We start from the raw sequence: 18,168 nt of genomic DNA on the forward strand, positions 1-18,168 counted from the left end.
GAGTGCCGTGGCGTCACACGGCTCACAGCAACCTCCAGCTCTTGGGTTTAAGCGATTCTCTTGCCTCAGCCTCCTGAGCAGCTGGGACTACAGGCGCCCGCCACAACGCCCGGCTATTTTTTTTTTTTTGTTGCAGTTTGGCCGGGGCTGGGTTTGAACCCGCCACCCTCGGCATATGGGGCCGGCGCCCTACTCACTGAGCCACAGGCGCCGCCCGGCACTTTATTTTTCACAAGTAAAAGAGACAAGGTCCCTGTCTTCGGGGAGCTAACTTTCTACTTGGAGACGTATACAGGTTATTAATTAATCACACGCGCACAAATTGCAAAGGTGACAAGTGACATAAAGGAGAGGAGGTACATGGTGCCAAAAGAGCTGTAATGCCAGGTGTCAACTAGTGAGGGAGGACGGGACAGTCGCTGAGGGACAGGTGCAAGAGTGCAGGGGAGAGGAAAGAGAGCTCTGGGCAGGAACTGGCAATTCAAAGGCCCAGTGGCAGAAAGAAGCCTGGTGAGGAGTGAAAGACGGGGAAGTCAGTGTGGCTGCTGGCCACGGCTGAGGGCACAGGCAAGGCTGGGGATAGGCAAGGAACAGGATCGTTCCTACAACATGACTTTGCAGGGTACATATTATTTTATCTATATGTCATAATTTACTTACCCAATTTCTTAGTACTGAATAGTTATATTATTTTTCAGTATTTCTTATATGTAAAGTTGTATTTTAAATTATATCTAAAAGGGCTTTTAGATAAAATTGTGTATGTTTCTAATCAGTGCCTTGAGATTAATTCCTAATAGGTTAGGCACAAGTATATGAACATTTCAAAGATTTATTGTATTTATTTCACCAAAATATTATAGAAAATTCACTTCTACAGGGCCAGGCGAGGTGGGGCACACCTGCAATCCCAGCACTCTGGGAGGCCAAGGCGGGTGGATTATTAAGTTCAGGAGTTTGAGAACAGACTGAGGAAGAGCGTGACCCGTCCCTACTAAAAATAGAAAAAGTATCCAGACATTGTGATGGGCACATGTAGTCCCAACTCTATTAAGGCAAGAAGATCACTCAAGTTCAAGAGCCTGAGGTTACTGTGAGCTGTGAAGCAGGCCAATGGTAACAGAGTTAAACACCGCCTCAAAAAAAAAAAAATTCACTTCTACCCACAAAATTCAAGCATACTTGTTTCTCATTCTGCTTCAAGGATTTGATATTCTGTTAAATACTGCGTTTATATTTGAGTTTAGAGACTTTGACTTCTCTACCCTGAAATCAGATAAATATGCAGTAATATTTTCTTTTTGCCCTTTCATGGTTTTATCTTACTTTTTATCTCAACATCTCTGGAAACGAGTGATATTTGATGGTGTGAACATGGATAAGAACCTTGTTTGGCCCTCACTGATTTGAACTACCTCCTCCCCTGGGATCTGTTCCTCCCCTATTGCAGCCTCACTGACTTATTTCTGTGCAAAGACTCTACCATGTTCATTGCTGAGAAGTCAGCACACCTGGCAGTGTCGTCTCCTTAATAATGCCCACTCCCCACCCCCATCCTCTACTTGGAAAAAATTATAGAGAGTAATATAACCCCACCTAACCACATACTTTGAACACATGTCAACATTTCGGGAGGCACCTATGACTCAAAGGAGTCGGGCACTGGCCCCATATGCCAGAGGTGGTGGGTTCAAACCCAGCCCCAGCCAAAAACAAAAACACAAACAAAACACACACACACACACACACACACAAATGTCAACATTTTTACACAGTTGCTGCAGACATGTTTTCTTAGGAAAAGAAATAAAATATAACAGATTGATTTAAATCAAAAGCCCGTATGCATGGCTTCCTCCTACCCCAGGGACCGTTCCAGTTTATGTTTTAAGATTTTAACTTCATATATATGTGCCCATAAATAAAAATTCACCTCTCATTCCTTCCTGATGTGTAAATACATTGCCATTGGCTCTTCTTAGCTGGAAGCCAGCAATAGAAAAATGTTTTCATTGGCAGGAGACCAGATTTCACATCCACGTACATGGCATGTACTTTTGGCAGATGGCAAGACTCTGTGGCTTAGGCTGCCTTCCTAGTCCTCTGTCTGGTGGAACCTTCCAATGGCTGAAGGCCCAGCCTGGGTCCTATTACAATGATTTTGACATACATCATCGTTCATGGGCAAATCGTTATCAAAATGCACCATCTATGGGCATGTCTCAAAACCTTATTTTCCAAGACTTAAACCCCACCCACTTTAGAAATGAGATCGTGTTTATTTCTTATAACGATGAAAAGTTTTTTTATTACAACAATGATATACTCATCTAATCAACTTAAAGGGGGTTTAATTTTGATATGTACACTTCCTGTGATTTGAACTACTTTTCAAAATAATTTTATTAATGATCTTTATCATTTTTCACAGCACACCACTGTGTCGTGACACACACCGGTTGAAAATAACTGTTGCACATAGTAATCAGAGGGAAGGGCTAAACCATTTTTAAGGTTGATTCTAACTTCCAGAATAATTGAAGCTTCAGCCTAGTGGAAATGAACTCTTGGACACAGAACAGCAAACACTTCTCTTATATTATTGATTTTAGTCTTCACATTACCCCCATAAAGTTAGTGTTTTCTACATTTGCCAATTGAAGCAGAGACCTTTGGCAACCTTCCTACACTACTTATAGCTTACGCAGTCAGAATTAAAACCCAAATCTCCCGACACCACACTCCACATACTCCCTCCTAAAAACTGTTACTCAATGCAGTGGAAATAGAACTGTATTGGGTACTGTGGAAGGAAGCAGAGGGCATTTGGTAATGACCCCAGCACCACCACCGTGTGCATTAGCCACCAGACCCTACTCTGGGTTAAAGATAGGAGACATATGCCTTCAACTGTGCCAATCTACTCCTTGTTAGTCCATTTTGTGCTGCTAAACAAAATAACCGAGGCTGGGTAATTTATAAATGGTAGTTACGTTCTTCTTGCAGTTCTGAAGGCTGAGAAGTCCAAGGTGAAGGCACTGAAGTTCTGTTGTCTGATGAGGGCTGCTCTCTGCTTCTGAGACGGCACGTTGAGGCAGCATCCTCCAGGGTGAATGAATGTGATACCTTCACATGGCAGAAGGCTGAAGGGCAAGCTCCATGCAGTCTGCATAGGGCTTATTTCACAGGGGCCGTAATGCCATGCATGAGGGAGTAGCTCTGAAGACCACATCACCACTTACAGGCCCCACCTCCTACCGTCATCACATCGCCCGTTGAGATTCAACCTGAGGTTTGAAGAGGACGTCCCATAACCAAGTAGGAATTGACTTGCTGCAAGTTTCTCTCAGCGATGAAGAAAATCTAAGTAAGGGACATAAAATTAGGTTCATGTAAGACAAGGAAGATTGTTGTAGAAACCGTGAGTCTTCAGCCAACTCCTGAGAGAAATAAAGGATGTTTATTGAACTGATAGGAGGAAATGTCCTGGGGATTAAGTAGTGGAAGGGCCATTGGGGTGGTGGACACACATGGGTGCAGGGAATTAGGTATGAGTTTATGATGAGAATAGGAAAGTGTTGAGGATCCTTTGGGGAGGCTAGTATGAGAAGGTGCTAGGTTGATTAACTGGAATCATGGTATCTTGCCTGAGAACTTGGGAAATAAATCAAAATTAAAGGAGTTACACCAAAAGTGGAGATCCCAGTGGGCATTCTGTGTTATTTCCATAAGGACTCGTTCATGATGATTTAATTCACTCAACAAATATTCCCTGAATACCTTCCGTAGACAGGCATTACCCTAGAAGATAAAGACTATCTGTCCTCTTTGACCTCTGTGTAACCCTGGGTCTTGTGACAGTCTGAAGAGCACAGGGATCCTTGTAGTGAGTCTGCCAGACAGATGGAGTTCTCTTATCCTTGATTTACAAAGGATGTCACTGAGTACCAGCCAGCTTGAGTAGAGTTCCCAGATGACCTAGTATTTGAGCCTGAGTTTGGGGGATTCCGGAGCCACACATTCCTCATGACACCGTGCAGCCAAAACGAATTGAGTGAGGTTTTGAGTATGTACACGGAGGGAAATAGGAGTGTTGTTATTATGGTCAACAACACATCACAAGAAACATATGCTCTTAACAAATTTCAGGTGTACTACACACTGTTGCTAACTATGTGCCCATTCATTTACAGTAGATCTCTAGACATTTCTCACTTTGTATGACCGAACCTCGACACCTCCTGCACATGAAATCCCCCTGGCCCCTGACAATCAAGCGAATGTGGACCTCAAACCACCTGAGCTGATTATTGCTCTCTAGCATTGTTCCTTTCCTCACTTACCCAGAGGATGATTCCATCACAGGACTAATGGTGAGCATGAGCTAAGCCTATGCACATACCTACACTCTGGGTGCTTGGGAAGCATTAGCAACTCCTCATCATGGTCTTTGTTCATAAACCCCCCATCTACTGGTCGACTTCCTCTTTACACCTGATGTACTGAAATTCAGGTGGCTCAAAGGGCATTTTTGCAAAGTCTGAAATTTGAGGAGCCACAATGCCGCACTACAAGGTAAACGTAGACATTGACATTAATGTCTTACTGAAGCCCCCTCCCCCCAAAAAATAAAAATAATTGAGAACATAATATGGCACTGCTGATAATTTCAAAAAGCCTAGCTCTGGATGTCGTGTTAGGTCTACCTCTTCCCCTTTATTACTTACGTCATACTTTCCTACCATGGTAATAATAGGGTATTCTTGGCTGTGTTACCCCATATACGATATCACGGCAGTTTCCCCTACGCATGATTATATCAATATTTGGAAATAAATGATGCCATGTTCCTCACACAAAACTTAAAGACATCCGATGTTGCATTTTCCAAGTTGCCTTCTCCAAAACTGTTCTGCTATGTAGAATATTTAAAGAAATAAATACACACCGCATGCTCCACTTGAAACTAGGAACTGGATATCAGGACAGAAGGCTGTGACGTACATGCTTCGTACAACACAGGGAGGTGGAGAGGCCCACAGTGAGGACTGTTTTTATCGTCTGCTTGACTGGGGACCTGCCTGTTGTGGTGGAAGATCAGTGTCTACAACTCTTAGGAGATCAGTGTCTTCAATTCCAGCTTAGCACACTAAGGAAAGTGAGGAAGATACAGTCCTTCTGGGGTCACAGGCCTGGGTCAGTGACTCACTGCACCATGGCCTTGGTGTGAGGAGGAAAAATGGGACAAGGGGACACGACACCTCTCAGTTCGTCCACGCTGACCCTCAGGACACTCCTGTGACATTCACCAAGTCATCAGTGTGCTGACAGTGAAAGGAGAACAGTGTGTTTTCCTAAACGGCCCTGTAAATGAGGGTTCCAGGGTGAGAGACCTTACTGCCTCCTTGAGGTCAGAGTGTCTGGGATGAGCAGCGCTGACAGTCCACATCCACCTGGGTACAGTGGGACTGCCTGCCTGCTTCAGTTGGCCCTGTCAGAGCATTTGCTGTCTGAGCACAAGACAGGAGGCGTGTGAGAGGACACCAGAAAGCCTTAAGGTCCACCTGAGCACGGGTGCAGGCACATTGCAGCTACAGGCACATAAGCTTGATTCACATATGCACACAGACCCATGAACCTGGCCTTTCAAGGCTGGAAGCCTTCCGCATGGTGAACTGTGCACAGAATTAATCTTGTGGACACGTGGTAGCTGCTCACTCCTGTGAAACATCAGCCTGTATGAAAACCAGAGTCACACCACTGTGGCATAGTGGCACCTCCCTGTAACCCTGTGTCCTTTGAGAATTCGAAGAGCACAGGCCTGCTCTGGATACTCCTTGAGGCCGGGAGCTATAGCCTGCCCCTCCTCAGGGCCCACTGTGCAGTGTGACACATGCAATGTCGCTTTCTTCTGTGTCCCCTGGGGCCCCAGTGTCCTGCCACCTTCCATCCGTGCAGGAGAAGTGATCTTCCTGACAACAGAGAGCTGCAAGAGGTCCCCAACCATGTGTCTGCAAAGCCGTCTTGCCTTCACACAACATGTGCAGAGAACAGTCCTTCAGCGGATGATTCACACAGCTGATGATACGCACAAAATAGTTAGTCTCCCCAACTGGAGTGCCATCTCCCCTCAACGGACAGGTTGGCTGGGTGGTGTCGTCACAGGATATATGCTCAGCTGTCTGTGCTCCACGGATACCCTGAGACTGTGACATGAGCTGAGGTTGTATTCATGGAAACTGACTCCCACCAATAGGGTAAATCCCTTACACTTGGTCTAACTGGCATCGTCCATTTGTAACTTCAACACTAAATAATTTAGGTATTAAAGCTTCAATGGGTTGTGCTGTCATGAATTTGAGAAGTTTGACAGTAGTACTGACATCCAGTATGTTAGTCACCTCTCTCTTTGTTAGTCACCTCTCTCTCTGTCTGCAAAGAAAGCTGGGACTAATGCTGACTTCACAAAATAAAAGATAAAACAGCAAAACTTTTATAATAATATATGGAAAGACCAAAAAAGGAAAAAATATATGGAAAGACTTTTCAAATACACATTTATGTTAATATGCTTCCATAAATACACCATATCACTTCTTTATAGGTATCTCTCAGAACTAAGAGTGAACTGTATCTAGAAGGCAATGTGTAGTGTTTTCAGTTGTGACCAGAAATTCACTAAGTTTGTAGATTTATTTCATGGACAAAAATCATAATTAAGCTAATTTTTCAGTTTCTCCATATGTTTTACCGGATGCCACACAGCACGATGCTCAGGAAATTCTTCAGTGAGACATCAGTACTCCCATTGGAACATATTTTAAATGTTATCCAACAATTGCATAGACCATATGCTACATAACAAAATGATGAGAAAAATTACACAGCAATGAATGTTATGTCTCTTCTAAGCAAGGAACAGCAATATTGAACAAGTGAGGGCTCTTATTGCTCAATAAGGAAAGAGTATACTCTTCAAAATTAAGTACACAAAGAGCATTCTAGGTAATTTATTTCTCCTCGGGATCTACTAGCAGAACTTCTCATATATGGATCTTACTAAAGTCTGTTGCAACCCGGGAACCGAGCCGCAATGCAGTGGACTGGGGCACCCCCTGCACAGGGACCCTACTTGACCACCTGGGCTGTAGCAGACAAAGGGAGAGAAAGGCTGTGAAAGTTACAGCAACGGTGTTCTGACCCATGAGGCACAACACCCCATCAGCCCAAACCCCCTTCGCCACCACAGGCATGCACTGCAACAGGGGAGCTGATATTCGGGGCCATCACCCGCTTGAGATATCAGGAGGAATAGCAGCTACCCTAGCTTTCACCCACAGAAGTCCGAATTAGTATTCAAGACATATATACCAATACCTACTTTGACTGATGGGAGAAATCTTTATGTAAAAGGGAACAATATAAATGTCCAGGTACAACACACACGTAGTCTTTCATGGGTTTAAATGAATACACTACCAACTTTCCATATAGTCACTGGATATTAGTTCTGAACAAAATTGTAAGTAATTTCTGTATACAACAAGTGGGAAATATTGGAAAAGGCATTCGGTCTACAAATATGTTAATGAAGTATTTTTAATCACTGCTAAGCGCAAGTGTCATTTCACAGTGGACCAAACCGAATTGAGTGACCTATTCGTATTTGCGTGTGTGTATGTGGAAATGGTGTATCTGCAAATCCTCATTTCACAGCTGACAATGACACACCTTATTCAGCCGTCTGCATCATTTTTACCAGTCTGGTTTATTAAAAGGCATATTCTTAACTTTTTTTAGTACATTTTGAAAGTCTATGGGATATAATTCATTTGAAATCTCATTTTTATTAAAATAGGCTCTTTACGTAACAATGAGTACATGCAAAAGTTTGGGGGTAAAAGAGACTCTCCCTTCTACAAATATATTCCTTCAGAAAAACAATATAATTTTCCACAACTCTGTTCTCTGCATTTCAGAACTGACATAAATGGACTAAAGCCAATGAAAGATTACATCACATTCATTACTAAAAGTTAACTGACAGTGTTAGGGAGATAAAGTCATGGTCCTACCAAAAAGACTGGAAGCTTGAACATGTTAAGCTTGGAATCACTGCTACTCACATAACTTTTTAGGATCTATTTTGGATTTAATGGGAAGGAGGTCTGGCAATTAACAAGATAACAAAGAAGATGCACTAATAGAGACTAGAATCCTAAGCCGCACTGGCTTCCTTGGGCAGCTTGAGGACTCCATCACATCACTCAGGTTCAGCTTCATTCTTCACATTGTCATTACGGTAAGAAGGGCCAGCTGGACCGAAGCTGTGAGATGAAAATAGATGTAAATGGTTGGATATGTAGGTAAGTATTATATATAATTCAAGAAATAAAATATTTTGCTGCTGAAATCAGTTGGCTATAAATTCTCACCACTGATAGTACAAATATGTTCTATACTTACAGTTTCCATCATGATTTTGGTATGCACTGCAGACACACTCTTTTCAAGTTGATGTTCTTCAAAAGTGAGAACATCTTGATGGTACTCGTCCAGTTCCTCCATACTCTAAAACAAAAATCCCAGTTTAATTCTAAACCGTCACATTTCATAATGTTTAACTGTGTAATAACACAATAGAAATAGTAGTAAATGTTACAATTCAAGTGATGGTCATTTACTCCAAATAAAAAATCTTCTAAGTAGACCATAGTAAGTAAAATATTTACCGAAATGTAAAACTATGTCATTAGAGTCAAATATGATGATATTTGGAGGCCCAGAAATAGTGCACTTTGTTAGAAATAATGCAATAATACACTATTAAATTCAAGATGCAGCATTAAACGGAAAAGACTGGAAGTTCTATGTCAATCAGTGCCATACTTTGATAATCCAATAATAAGTTTCCAGAACATCAGATATACACCTATTGATTATTACAAATATTCAGTACATCATGATTTCCTAGAGAGGAATGACTTGTTCTTTTCTTATTAATAAGTTTGAGTTCTCTGGGGTGTATACTCCAAGGGTACATGTCCCATCTGAGTAGAGTATAAATGTCTTAACACAATAATCAAGCAAGTGAGGTGAAGGCCATGTTATCCAGTTTGATTTAAGCCTTCCAAAGTGCATGCAAAATCAGCACATTTTACCACATAAATGCATTGATGTATACGGTTAGGATTTAATTGAAAAAATAAGAATATATTGTGTAATTTTGGAACCTATGAGGCCATGGCTATTTGACATATACAGTGATGAGTAATAACATCGCTGATGTTTACTTTTATTGTGAGAATAAAAAATAACAAAGGGAAAGAGGGAGCAGAGCAGTTCTTTGGGAAGACATCCTTGCTGCTCTCCAGAATTGCTGGCTTTCCTGTAAATAAAAGCAATACGGTTTAAAAAAATAAAAATAAAAAACAGGAAAAAAAAGAAAGGGATGAAATGATTTGCTTAATCATATGACTCCTTAAAATTATAAAAAATATAGTGTTTGGTGTAAACTGTTACCCTTCCTTGCACAATCATCTTCTGTAAAACTCAGTGTGTTGAGTTCTGTAGACAGTTTGAAAGATAAACATACGATCTCTCCGATATTCCAGGGAGAGGAGAAAACATCTAAGCAGAAACGCTGTAAAAATTGTACAGGGGAAAGCAAGGGAGGTCAACCTTCTGGAGTATGCAGTGACAAATGGAGGAGAAGACCTACTTCGCAGGCAAAAGCAGGAGATTGTGAAAGGTAAAGCAAAAGGATTTAAAAGCGCTGTGCAGGAAGAGCACAGGAAAGCACGGCGGGAAGGCGAGCGCTTTCACAGGCGGGTAGGACCCGAGGGGAGAAGGCGGCAAATGAAGATTAAAAGGGGTCGTCTCCTTGGGAAGGAGCAGTCTGTGAATGGCTGAGCACTGAGAAGGGAAAGCTACTGACAGGATGGGAAGAGCAAAGGGCTGTGTGTTACGGAACGAACAGCGCACACCTGCGAAGGCTGAATCCCAGGACGGGCCGTTCAGGTCAGAGTTTAACAGAATAAGCAAGGAGAGGACACGTCCTGACCTAGGCCAGCAGTGTGAGAGCTGAAAGAAACTCCACACCGTGGCAGAGGTAAGGATTCCAGGCCTAGTGGGGACTGACTGAGAAGGACAAGGAAAGGCCGGAACTGAATAGCAGTACAGTTCCCACCCTAGGAGGCCACATTTAGCACGAACATTTAGAGGAACCCATTCGTCAAACATGCATAGCGACGAACACATGGTTCCTAGGGAGTAGAGGAACAAACTGTTTACACAGAAATATTTCAATAGTGACTCACATACGTGTGTGAGCAAATTATTCTGCAAGCATCACGAGAATCGGTGCAATGAAAATGTTAAATGCTACATAGTAATTTCAGAGCATCCATATTAGTTTAGGAGGGTAAACATTTGAGGTACCCTTGAACAAGTTTCTTTTTCTAAATCACCCCCCATAAAAGACGAGGGGAACATGCGGCATTCTATTGGATCTAAATAGGTGTATGGCTGCTGGGAGAGATCAATGTCTCCGGGAAAATCTTGCTATGCTCCCAACACCACAGCAGATAATTCTCATTTACCAGGTCTTAATGTTCCCCTGGCTACTCCATTGTCATTCACATCCGGGCCCTGTCTCAGGACTATGAGTTGGCATATGAAGCACTTTATGTGAAAGGAAATCAATCTAAGGAAAAGATGTCTGTACTCCCATGTTTCCTGCAGCACTAGTCACAATGACCAAGATATGGCATCAAACTGAGTGTCCCTCACCAGGGGAAGGGATCAAGGACACCTGGTACATACACACAATGGGATAGCACGGAGCCGTGAAAAAGGAAGGAAATCCTGTCATTAGCCACACTATGGTTGGAACTGGAGACCATTAAGTTAAGTGTAATAAGCCCAGCAGCAAAGGCAGACGTCCCGCGTTCTCACTCATATGTGGGAGCTAAAAACTAAAAGCATCTCATTTTGATAGAGACGAGAACGATGGCGACAAAGGTAGGGAAGGGTAGCAGCCTGGGGATAAAGTGGGAAAGGCTGATGGATGCAGAGATATAGTTGGACATCATGAAGAACCAGTGTAAGGCAGTGCAACAGGCCGACTGTAGCCAACAGAAAGTCACTGTATCCTTTAACACAACTGAGAGAGTGAACTTGGAATGAGTGTAAGGCAAGGAAACAGGAAGCGCTCGCGGTGCCTGGCACCACAATTGCCTTCATTAGATTACTACACATTCCACACCTGCCTCAACAGCACATGTACCTCTTACATATACATCCCTAAACAACGAAAAATACAAAAACGTGTTTAAAAGCAGTCATTACTTCAATAATACTTTCCGCTGCCATGGAATACTCAGGAATTAAATTTGACATAAAGGCAATGCTCTTTGCTGACAGCTGCGTGCTTGCTCTTGGAGAAACACCGGCAGCAGATCGACGGCAAGGTGCAGGTAGAAAAGATGAACTCGCCCTGCTTTCATCTACAGCTACCCAGTCCATGGAGGGGAACAAAGAGCCACCATGACGCTGTTAGCAAAGCATGAATGTCATGCCCCATAGGAATACTTCGGGGAACACGGCCCAGTAGCCATTTCCTGCTGGGAATGTCCACAACCACTAATAAATTCTAAATATAAAAATACATTTATTGCTTTTGTGACAAGGGGGCCAAACATTTCCAACGAGAAAATGCTTAAGATTTTTAAAGATATAACCAAATGTTAACATGTTACAGAAAGACAGTCTCTTCATCCTCACCACACACATTAGGTGTGAGGAGAATACACTGTGTTGCCAAATACGACAGACCTTTAAGTAAGACTGGAGCAGCTTTTTAAATTCAGTCATTCTCCACCTGTGAACATTGTTAAGCTGCTGAGATATCGTTTGTAGCTGTTGAAGTATACCCTGAAAAATAGAAGGAAAAAGCTGTAGTATCTATTTGAGTATAACGTAAGATTTAAGAAAACATCATTCTAGACAAAATTTCAACAGAACAGAAAATGTCCTTATGTAACATTAGATACATTAGACTTATTCTTGATGACTTCAAAATCCACACACATGTTCTTCTCAACAATGATGAACTTTATGCTCCCGCACAGAACATACCTCTGAACATAGTCACCCACAAGGTCACACCCTGGATGGGGTCAATGCCAATAAACTGCAACATCTACACAGTACTACAGATACCGAAACCTTACCATAGGAGCCACGACTTAGAGACATTGCTGAGCCATGTTCAATAAACTCATTACGTAGTAGCCCATTTGATGCTCAAAGCACCTCTCTGACAAAAGTTCTCTTGTGATGCCCACACCACAGAGGAGGACACGGAGGCACGGAAAGAATTTTCTCACGGCTTCACACACACCTATCGTCCAATCAGAGCTGGACCTCAAGAGTGCAGTGTGGTTCCAGACTCCACACTCTTGACCCACATTCTATACTCTCCCCTGTTCTTCCCAACATCCAGACACGCATTCCCTCACCTTGCAGGTGACTCATTTCGGTACCTCTGCTCACTAGTGTATGAGAACTGACACCCACTCAGCAGAGCACTTTTCACTTCCCAGCACCCCATCCCCGTGTCCTCACTTTCTGCAGCTCCACCTTAAATCCCATGCTGTCATCACACCTCTGTCCTTGCTCATCTGTCCTGTAGCTTTGCCCTCTGTCAAGTTGCTTGCATAAGCCCAACCCAGAAAATTCCAATTCTACACCTGCTCTGACATAACCAATGCGCCTGGTCTCACTGTCAATTCATGGTCACTATGACGCTAGCCCCAGATGGACCCCCACATGCCACTTGGCAATTAGATCCCCCCAAGCCTTTCACTGGCCCCCTCTCAGAAATCCATACCAGGCCATCTCCTTGGCCCTAAAGGCAAAACCTCCTCCTCATCATACTATCTCCAGCTGATGACCTGACTATCACAGTAAAGGGACAGGCCGATCCACAGAGGATGTCCACTCTCCAGTCCCCGCATCTTCTGCCTCCCTTGGTGCATCTGTGCTCACGGACTCAACCTTAGCTGCTGAACTTCTGCGTGAATTATTGTTACTTGAAACTTGGATACAATAGACAATTATCAACTAAGCCAGATACCTACAACAAGTTTTTCTTCTTCTTCTTTGACTTTCTGTGCACGCAATTTGCACTCTTGACACAAGGCCATAAACTGCTGAAAATATTCCTGACAAAGCTTCAGTCTGTAATACAGAACAACGGATACTGTCATACATCCTAGTAATGACAAAAAAGTCAAACATTTTCCATACAAAATTATTTTGCCCTGGCTTTTGCGATGAAGGGAGAAAGTGACATTAGTCAAAAACTTCTGACGGGAACTGGGAAAATAAAGTAGATGAATTATTCTCGTTCCATCAGTATTTGGTGGTAACTAGCTAAGGGGGAAGCTACTTCACGTGCCTTAGCTCTCCACAAGCACGGAAGATGATTTGCATTCCTAACTTTCCATTGAAATGCATTTCATGGACATGAGTTTCTTTCCCTTTTCTACGTCTGCATTTACGTAGGTTGTGATATCAGGAATAGCTTCCATGAGAACAATATACTCATTTATCACCCATGACGTCCCACCGGATATCCATCGTTTTCCCCCACCTGTCACACTCACAATCTTGGACAAGAAAAGTAGTGAGACTAACGCAGTGAAGTTCACAAATTATTGTACTATCAGTTCAGCCTGTTCTATATAATTAAACACAAGGCTAATGGTTGAAGACGTTTAACTCTACTCAGGAAGCAGATTCGTGGAATGAACAGAAACTTCTTTATGTCAAGCACATCAACTGTAATAGGCAAGGGCAAAGAGCTCTGCTTTATTGTTCCTGGGGAAATGCATCTCATTCCAATCAAGGTGTGATCAGAGCACTAAAGGAATGAATACCTTAGAGACAATTGAAGCCAAATGTATGTGCAAGTCAGGCACCCCCCAAAGACAACACTGTTTTCTTCCCTCAGAAACATTAAGACAGGAGACAAACGGTTTGGCTCTCAAGTTCCAACGACCTTACCTTTGCTCTCGTTGGGTTTTCCAAACATGATCAATTGTTTGCTGAATGTTTTTGAAGTAAGGCTTCGCAGTCCTTTTGAATTTTTTTCTCTTTGCATCCCAAACTTTTTTCATGTTCTCTGCATTGCAAATAGATAGTCATTGAAATAGAGTGTTTGGAACTATTTTCTTCACACATATTCAAGTAAGTCTGTGTAAGGCTGGATCACAGAATTGGAAAGACAATTAGCATGAACCAATAGACATTTTGAAAAGCAAGACTCCTCCGTGTGTGTGTGTGTGTGAAAACCTCCAGTTACTAGCCCTTTAATTCAATGTGCCAAAACTGCACATCAGTTTTTATTTAGGAAGAAATTATACCAGAGGATCAAAATTGTAGGGATAAACTAGAAGCAATTCTAATGGAAACAAAATCACTAAACCTTTTGTGAGGCTTTCAAATGGCAAGAAGCTGACTCCTTATGTAGAAAGCTGAATTCAGCCACAAGAATAAAACACTTCACTGATTTGGAACAAGTTAAAAGATTAGATCAGAAATCAGCCTTTGCGCTGGATGGAATATGTTAACAGAATACATTCAAAGGTTGCATCTCTCCCGTTTACAACATATGTTCCCCTTTCAAAGTTAATCTGAACCCAGACCCTTTGTCCACTCCTCTACACTTAGGTCTAAGGCCACACCCACCACCTGTCCCGTGTGAGGACGTGCTTTCCTGGACTCCTAAATAATGACAACAGATCAGCTAATGCTACCGTGTCCATTTTTGCTGAAACACAGGAAAAGGGCTGGCTGGTGAGATTTCAGACCAGGCGGCATTCTGCCAGCGCACCCTTACGCCGGTCAGAGTGCTTGCCTCTCCCAGCCTCATCAGTTATTGCCCCAGCAATAGCTCAGTGTGAGAAGCTTTATTTGTCCCGCCAACCTCCTCCCCTTTGCTCAGGTTCCGAGGAAACTGACAGGGGCAAACAGCAACACAAAATTTCTACTTTCTAAAATGTGAGCAAACATGGTCATTGAGTCCTTTTACATTTCTCATTAGACAGCAGTCAAAAAGGCTGGTTTGCCATGTTTTACAAAATTTCACCCACTCCCAAGGATGCCTTGAAACCGGAGACTGCCATAATGTGCTACATGACACACACAGAATTATTCCAATTTATAGGGATTCAAAAGGTGAAAACAGATTCGAGAGAAATGAATAAAAAATTAATTTAGCCAATAAGCCCTTCAATTACATTCAGCTAAAATACCAGGAAATAAGAAAGTTTACTAAAGAACACGCTCCATGTCATTTCATGGAGGTGTTTGCCATTTCATTTCCATCCTAAAGTTGCAGTTTATAAAATTCAAATTTGCAGCATAACAAATGCAAACAATCTTTTATATTTCAGAGAATGCTTTGCTAGGCCTAGGACTGACTCTGTTATGGGATTGCCGACAATACTTATTTTCCAGCAATCATGAATGAACTGCATCATTTCACAAGTACTCGGTAAGTAAACTTTACCATCTACGATAATCAAATTGTAAGACAGCTCAGGAACCAAACACATTGTCATGACCAGAACAAGTTCTCAAATCCTTTCCTACCCTATAAATTGTCCTCACTGACGAGGAGTCAAAAGTAGACTCTGACCCGGTTAAGCGGATAGCCTTTCACACAGTCAAGGTAAGTGATATCTGAAAGATATATGTGAAACTTAACATTGACTGTGACAGCAAATCACTCTGTCGCCAGCAGTTTAGTTCGCTACTACAAGGGTTATTAAGGTCAATATAACCACAAGCAGCTATTGGGGAGGTCTCAACCTGCACTGCTACCAACCAAAGGAAAGAATTTCCGAGCTTCTAGAAAACAACTGACATGGCAATTTTAAACATAGACATAAAAACTGGATAATTGATCTGCTATGTGGCACAAGGTGGAAGCGAGATCACTTCCTGCATGTCTCCCAGATGCACTCCCACAGTGCATCAAATGAAAGCACAGGCCTTACAATGGATGGCACCACTGTTAGCACCGCCCTCTTCACACCAACAATCAAAAGGGGTAAGGAAAGAAATCCAGGCAGCTGAATCCCACTCCGTGCTGCCGGGACATCCTGTGCATGAGAACCAGGCAGGAAGGAACAGCAGTGCAGCCCACTGTGGACAGTTCCTGTTATCTAACGTACAGGGTATGAAAAATTTCTTTGCCTACATCTATCTCCTCAAACATACCTCTGTGTTTCTCCAACATGTTCTGGATCTCGTTCCTGTGAAGACATTGCAGTAAGTTTTACACATTAGGGGCCACTGAAATGTCACGTGTGCACCAGAAGATGGGGCTTATGCCACCTGCTTTACACATAACTTGTGCCACGTGAGTCAGAGCTGATTTTCCTCAATGACTTTATCAGGGGGCAAAAAATACTCTCAACACATTACCACAAATCCTGCTGAGCTGCATCTGAAAAGGGGCTGCTTCCGCCACAGTTATCAATTTCTTGATTGTTTGCTGTATTGAAAGCAAAAGGACAAGATGTTTAAAGAAGGACGCTGGAGCAGGGTGGTAGTGGCAGAATTCCTTGGCTGTCTGCCACCAAGACAGGGAAAGCAGACTTGTGCCTGGAGGCACTAGGTGTGGGTCACGGGAAATGAGTCCGGGCCCTGACTCTGCAACACAGCCCCACTTCATGCCCCCTTTCAGTCACAGCAAGCCACGCACAGCCTTTGGGACCAGAGGAAGCAGGACTGCACTCTTGCAAGAGTGCTGGGCTGGGGGACCTTGGACTCAGCTCTCGAGTGGCCGTCTGACCCTCTGATGGAAAACCCAAGGCTCCTCAGCCTTTGCACTGGCCAAATCCAGAGCAATGACAGGCTGGGCCTGCTCAGCACTCCAGCTGCCAAGACACAGGAGAGAGGACAGACCGAGCCCTTTGGCAGGCACAGCCTTCCTGGGACCCTCGCCCCCTGTTCCTTTACCTCTGTGCCCCAAGGAGGCTTCATGGGCTGCTGAAGCCTGGGCCTCCACCGTGGCCTTGGTGGCCTTCCTGACGGAACTCCTTGTCGTGGGTGCCATGGCTGGCTGTCTTGGGAGCTAGAGACGACTTCGACTCGACCCTTGTGAGCACAATGACACGCTACAGAAATGGGGATGGGTTGAGAGAGAGCCCGCGGCTGATGGGGACACTGTCCGGGTTAAGAAGAGCAGGGCGGGGCACCCTCCTGCCTCCTGTCCCATCAGGAGGGGACCAGGAACATGGTGGCAGCGCCCCTCCGCTCCTTGTTGCATCGGGGCCAATCCCCTGTGCTGGCCGCAGAGGGTGCCCATGCCCCCCAGAGCCTACTGTGGTCCCCATTTCCCACCCCCGCCAGGCCCTCTGGTCCTCAGGGACGCCCTGCCTGCCCGTTAGTCAGGGGAAACGTCTGTGTGATGAGTCCGTATCCTTCCAGCTTTCCGGATGGCAAATGGTCCGCTCCTCACCTGTCCGGGACTCTCAGCTGCGACCACTGCCCACTCGCCGTCGCGGACGTCAGGGGGACCCGAGGTCACCTGAGTGTTCACTTTCGGCGTAGACCGGGTAGGAGGGATAGTCCCGGAATGTTCCACCCCCGTAATCCACCAACAAATCTACACCGGGAGACTTCCTGAGGGGACTTGGAGGCCCTCAGGCCCACCCCAGGCCGAGTCTCAGGGCCCTCGCCCTCACCCAGGCCCCACGCGACGCCACAGACATCTCCTCAGAGGTCAGCCTCGGCCCAGGCCTCCTTGAGTCCACACCCACGTCCCCAGGGCAACAGAGCCCCGCCTGCCCTGCCAGCCCGGCACCCCGCCTCCACAAGCAGGGGCCCCTCACCTGACCAAACACCACAGCGCCCCTTCCCGCACCCGGACCACCTCCTCTAGGCGTCTCGGAGGTGCTCCCCTGAGGCCTGGTCTGGGAGGGAACAGCGGGCCTCGCTGATTGGCCAGTACCACGTGCATGCGTGTGCGTGCGTGTGTGCGCGTGTGAGTGTGTGTGGAGGCGGGGCTTCTCCAGGCCACACCCTGACGGGAAACCACCCTCTGCCTGTGGAACCTCCCCCTGCTGGTGGGCCGTGAACCTTGGCTACCCA

The 18,168-nt window shown here is 44.4% G+C and overlaps 2 pseudogenes; one reads left to right on the forward strand and one right to left on the reverse strand.

Moving 5' to 3' along the window:
- LOC128577232 (Krueppel-like factor 4) overlaps nt 1-18,168 on the reverse strand; it is an 873,632-nt pseudogene that overhangs the window by 838,799 nt on the left and 16,665 nt on the right.
- The window catches only part of LOC128577233 (Krueppel-like factor 4), a 793,492-nt pseudogene that overhangs the window by 757,521 nt on the left and 17,803 nt on the right, over nt 1-18,168 (forward strand).

This window comes from Nycticebus coucang, chromosome X (genome assembly GCF_027406575.1).
Source record: "Nycticebus coucang isolate mNycCou1 chromosome X, mNycCou1.pri, whole genome shotgun sequence".
Taxonomy (NCBI): domain Eukaryota; kingdom Metazoa; phylum Chordata; class Mammalia; order Primates; family Lorisidae; genus Nycticebus; species Nycticebus coucang.